Genomic DNA, 6,000 nt, shown 5'->3' on the forward strand with positions numbered 1-6,000 from the left:
GGCCTGGGGTTTTCTTCCAAACTGTAGTTCAATGTTTTCAGATAGGAAGAAAAGGAAAACTACTTTTGACTGAGAGAAAACAAAACAAAACAAAACAAAAGAACACACGTTAGGTACGATTTCTACTGCCATTTAAGGAGAAGGGATGTTAAGGAGGTTGCCTAGTTGGCCAGACTACTTAAGCATTCAGGTGCACATTCGAGGCTGAAACAGGGGGTACTGTTTTCTGACTGGGAAGGTAACAAGAGAAGGCCTAAAGAGAAAAGGCGGGGGTGAAGAGAGAACTGGATCCAGAAATACGAAGAGGCCGCTTGGGGTGGGAAGGGGTGAGTGGGATGGTATCTAAGCCGTGTCTCCAGCAATGACTAAGGCGTTTATTACACGCAAGGCAGCCGAGCACGCAAGAAATGAAGCCTCTGAAAGCAGGACACTGCTGGGAAAATGGCTAGTTGCAGCGTGTCACAAGACAGGCAGACGAGAAGTTGGTCACGTGGCGCCGCCTGACTTCTCATCCGACTTCGTGTGTTTGGCCCAGATTAGGGCCGCTCTGGTTGTATCCTGCGCCCCAGGCAAGCCTTCCCCCACGCACAAACACTTCACGAAGAGCTCCTGAGCGAGCCTGCCACGATAGTCGACAGTAAACGTACATCGGAAATCCGCACCCACGCTACTCCCAGCAGGCGCCCGTTCCTCCACGGATGAAAAACGATCCTCGTACTTCTTTCCTCAAGCGCCACCTGCGGCTGTTAGCAGAGTCCACACCTATCGACCCCACAGTCGTGTACCAAAATCTTAAAATGAGTAACTCATAGACTGGCAGCACCCAGACTCCCGCGCCTTCCTGAGACATCTGACCCGCAAAACCAGCAATATCTCCAGAGCGTTTACTCCCTGGGTTGCGTTTAAAAGCTAGCAAATGGACTACCCACATGCAACCCTCAGTACGTCTAACCTCTTTCTATTTTTTTCACCCAGAAAAACCAGGGGAAAGCGCGAACGCAGTCCCCCACTACCACAAATTATGCAGTCGAGTTTCCCACATTTGGGGAAATCGCAGGGGTCAGCACATCCGGAGTGCAATGGATAAGCCTCGCCCTGGGAAAACCACCTTCGTGATCATGGTATCTCCCCTGCCAGGTAAGTATGAGTTGCCAGCCTGCCGCCCCACCTCAACCTCATACGCCCTACACTGTACACACACGCTCACTTTACTCCCCGCATCCCCGAGCCTTCTTCGACCTTCCACACAGCGCATCCACGCACTTTCAAGCAAAAAGGCCTGGATTCTCTCCCACGCCACGGGAGACCATATGGTCTTCAAGCACCAGATCACGGACCAGCAGCCCCTGCGCTCACATATCTACATACGACACGCCCCCTTCCGTGACGCCAACGGGAACCCGCGCTTCCCTCCAGCCCACGCCCCGCCCTAGTCCCCGCCTCCGTCCTCCCACGCCGTCCGGCCCGGCCAACCGGCCGGCGGGCGCCCTCTGGGGGAACTGACGTCCGCCTCCCGCTCCTGTTCTCCCAGCCTCTACGTGTTGGGACCCGGCGCGCTCGGCTGCTGCCTGCCTGCCTTTTGTCCTGCCCAGCACCGGTCTGGCGGTCGGCTGAAGCCTGTGCGCCTTTTTCCAAATAACGGCGTTCCATGGGGAGAACAGAACATTTAGCAGTCCAGGGGAAACCGGTTCCTTTCAAATCCAGTTGTCTTTGTGATGCAGTATTGTGTGTGTGTGTCTAGTAAAACGCATTAAGCGTCGCGACTGGCCGTGAACTTCTATTCTTCAGAATTCAGTTTCACTCATTGAGAATTTCACTTACGTTTAGTTCACACATTTTTTGTTAGTATTCCTAAAGACCTTAGTTTATTTAGTAATTGATGTCTCAGTATCTTATTTTTTTGAAACTACCTAGTTAATTAATTTACTTCCATCAGTTAAATCAGCACAACTCTAGGACTTTACCAAATATCTGGAAAGATCATTTGAAGTAGACATCTCTAAAATATAATTTTTTTAAAGAGCTTACCCAAAGCTCTTATCCCATTTACATTTACTTTAAGCTTTCATCATATCAAGTTATTTTCCTTGCAAAAGATATACTAAGGTCGTATGTATTAAAGCTAGGTACAATAAAGTTCAAAATTGGGAAAGGAGTAAGTCAAGGCTGTAAAATATTGTCGCCCTGCTTATTTAACTTATATGCAGGTACATCATGCAAAGTGCCAGGCTGGATGCCTCACAAGATGGAGTCAAGATTGCCCAGAGAAACTTCAACCACCTCAGATATGCAGATGATAGCACCCTGATGGCAGAAAGCAAAGAGGAACTAAAGAGCCTCCTGATGAGGATGAAAGAGGATAGTGACAAAACTGGCTTAAAACTCAGCTTTCAAAAAAAAAAAAAAACTAAGATCGTGGCATCTGGTCCCATCACTTCATGGCAAATAGATGGGGGAAAAGTGGAAACCGTGGCAGATTTTTTTTTTCTTGTGCTCCAAAATCACTGCGGACGGTGACTGAGAGCCAGAAGAATCGGCGGTTTCGATTTGTGGGTGCTGGGTAATACTCTCGAGAGTCCTTTGGACAGCAAGGAAATCCAACCAGACAATCCTAAGGGAAATCAACCCTGAGATTAACAAAAATATGCAGATGACAATACCCTTATGGCAGAAAGCGAAGAAGAACTGAAGAGCCGCTTGATGAAAGTGAAAGAGGAGAGTGAAAAAGTTGGCTTAAAACTCAACATTCAGAAAACGAAGATCATGGCATCTGGTCCCATCACTTCACGGCAAATAGAGGGGAAACAGTGGAAACAGTGACAGACTTTATTTTGGGGGGGCTCCAAAATCACTGCAGATCGTGACTGCAGCCATTGAAATTAAAAGACGCTTGCTCCTTGGAAGAAAAGCTATGAGCAACCTAGACAGCATGTTAAAAAATGGAGACATTACTTTGTCAACAAAGGTCCATCTGGTTAAGGCTAGTTGAAGCTGAAGCGCCAATACTTTGGCGCCAATACTTTGATGCGAAGAACTGACTCGCTGGAAGAGACCCTGACTCTGGGAAAGAGTGAAGGCAGGAGGCGAAGGGGACAACAGAGGACAAGATGGTTGGATGGCATCACCGACTCAATGGACATGAGTTTGAGTAAACTCCTGGAGTTGGCGATGGACAGGGAGGCCTGGCGTGCAGCAGTCCCTGGGGCTGCAAGGAGTCAGACACGACTGAGCGACCGACTGAACTGAACTAACAAAAATAGACACACTCAAGTAGAATGAACTTTAATGCTGACATTAACAAAAGTATAGGCTCAATTATAATGGCTTCTTTGCAGGGGCGACCTCCTCTCCCCTGTCAGGTCAACAGTTAAGGAAGCCCTTCCAAAGTTAACCTGGCTCCTTCCCTATCTAGGCCCTTTAACGACTATTGTTGTTCTCCTACTTAGCCCTTGTTTAACACTGTTGGCTTAAGCTCAACATTCAGAAAACGAAGATCATGGCATCTGGTCCCATCACTTCAAATAGAGGGGAAACAGTGGAAACAGTGACAGACTTTATTTTGGGGGGGGCTCCAAAATCACTGCAGATCGTGACTGCAGCCATGAAATTAAAAGACGCTTACTCTTTGGAAGAAAAGTTATGAGCAAACTAGACAGCATGTTAAAAAACGGAGACATTACTTTGTCAACAAAGGTCCATCTAGTTAAGGCTATGGTTTTTCCAGTGGTCATATATGGATTCGAGAGTTGGACTATAAAGAAAGCTGAGCGCTGAAGAATTGATGCTTTTGAACCGTGGTGTTGGAGGAGACTCTTGAGAGTCCCTTGTACTGCAAGGAGATCCAACCAGTCCATCCTAAAGCAAATCAGTCCTGGGTGTTCATTGGAAGGACTGATGTTGAAGCTGAAACTCTAGTATTTTGGCCACCTGATGCGAAGAACTGACTCATTTGAAAAGACCCTGACTCTGGGAAAGAGTGAAGGCAGGAGGCGAAGGGGACAACAGAGGGCAAGATGGTTGGATGGCATCACCGACTCAATGGACATGAGTTTGAGTAAACTCCTGGAGTTGGCGATGGACAGGGAGGCCTGGCGTGCAGCAGTCCCTGGGGCTGCAAGGAGTCGGACACGACTGAGCGACTGAACTGAACTGAACTGACACAACATTGAATTTTAATTATAGCACGCATCCCTCCTTGGGCAGCTGCAAACACATCTAAAGCCATCCGATTTTGAATCACTGCCTTTCTCATTTGTATTTGTTCTTCATTTACAGCTTGAATTGCCTTTGCATTGCCCAGGAGGGCCTGTTTCGTGAAGTCAGTTAGAACTTTTATTTTAATCTCACTGACTTTGCCCATCCTGCATGTAAATAAGGGATATTTCCTGGGGCTTGTTGTAAGGATTGCTTAACATTTCCATGAGCAAAGGCAAATCTTAATAGCCTTGTGTGCAGATGCAACCTCCCAATGTGCCAAGAATAGCCAAGAATAACCAGTCTCCCAAGGAGACCATGCCTCCCGGAATACAATTATAGGGGACCACTGCATTTAAACATCTAGAAGTAGACTTCACTAACGTAAATCCATGCTGAGGATACAGACATTTGCTGATAATGGTATGTACTTTTATGGGATGGGTAGAAGCTTACCCCACCAAGACTGAAAAAGCTAACAAAGTGGCCCGATTCTTGCTGAGAGGCATTATTCCTAGGTTTGGGTTTCCACTGAGTATAGAATCAGATAATGAGCCCGCATTTGTGGCTGAATTACTCCAACTGGTCTGCAAAGCAGTAAATACTAAATGGAAACTATATACAGCGTATAGGCCACAAAGCTCAAGAATGGTTGAGAGAACGAACCGGACAATCAAGGTGATTTTGACAAAATGGGTGCAAGAAACTGGCACCTCCCTGGATGGACTTGTTGCCATTAGTGTTAAAGAGGATCAGAATGACCACCCCCCGCCCCCCCCGCCGCCGCCTGGTTGCACGGATATTCCCCCTATGAGATAATGTTCGGGAGGCCTCCCCTACTTATTTGGGAAGTAAAGGGAAATTTATTACAAAGGAGAGGGATGGAGGTGTTGCGGTAACTGGAACAGTTGGGGAAGGTAATCCATTACATCACCCCTTATGTTCAAAAAGAAAGAATTCCCTTTTCTTTAGGTACTAGTGTACACCCATACTCACCAGGAGATTTAGTATGGGTGAAGGATGGGAAACGGCAGACATCATCCCCCACCTGAAAAGGGCCATACACTATTGTACTGACCACTCCCACTGCAGTTCAATTGCAGGTATTACACCCGGCTCAAGACAGCAGCAGAGGGAGAGGGACCTTCCTTCCTAACCCGAAGGAACCACTGAAGACCCATTTCATTTTTCATTGGCGACCACAGATTCAGGATGAGCTGCTGTGTATAATTCTGCTGTTCCTGATCGGCATGATGACCCTACCAGGACTGCAAACTCAGGATAATGTGTTCTGCCAGGGTCCAGCCTCAGCAGGATCCAGGGGTACCCTCAGGATGAACGGTGTCGGCGAGAGAGAGAGAGGGAGAGACAGACAGACAGGCCACACTGGGGGTATGCAGCAGGGTCTGGTGGTGCTTTATTTTTTACCGTAGCTTTTGTACCCTAAGTTAGTACATTTCTAAGGGGAAGATAATTTAACATTACATCAGCTTGTCCTTCACGAAACCAGGGTGTTTTCTGCATACTTCTTTGTTTATGAGAGTCTTGTACATTATCTTCTGGTCTTGGGGCCTATTGACATTTTATGACCTAGGTGAATGCAAAGCTGTTTTCTGTAATCTAGTCTTTATTGAACACAAAGATCAGTTCTTTTGCAGAAGTTATCAGTTAAATTTATCTAAAAGGTTTACCACACAAAGACTTTGCAGCTCCGGTGAGACAGCCCCTGTTTAGCATTCCTGGTTAAAATTAACAACTCTAAACTCTTATTTTTCTAAATCTTTAACTATAACCACTTTTAGAATA

General features: G+C 46.8%; 1 non-coding gene across 1 annotated transcript; it reads right to left on the minus strand.

Moving 5' to 3' along the window:
- Positions 1-981: 981 nt before the first annotated feature.
- Positions 982-1,145, minus strand: LOC133041886 (U1 spliceosomal RNA). The gene has a single exon (XR_009689435.1). It is a non-coding gene; the product is annotated as a U1 spliceosomal RNA (small nuclear RNA).
- Between the last annotated feature and the right edge of the window lie 4,855 nt (positions 1,146-6,000).

This window comes from Dama dama, chromosome 20 (genome assembly GCF_033118175.1).
Source record: "Dama dama isolate Ldn47 chromosome 20, ASM3311817v1, whole genome shotgun sequence".
Lineage (NCBI taxonomy): Eukaryota > Metazoa > Chordata > Mammalia > Artiodactyla > Cervidae > Dama > Dama dama.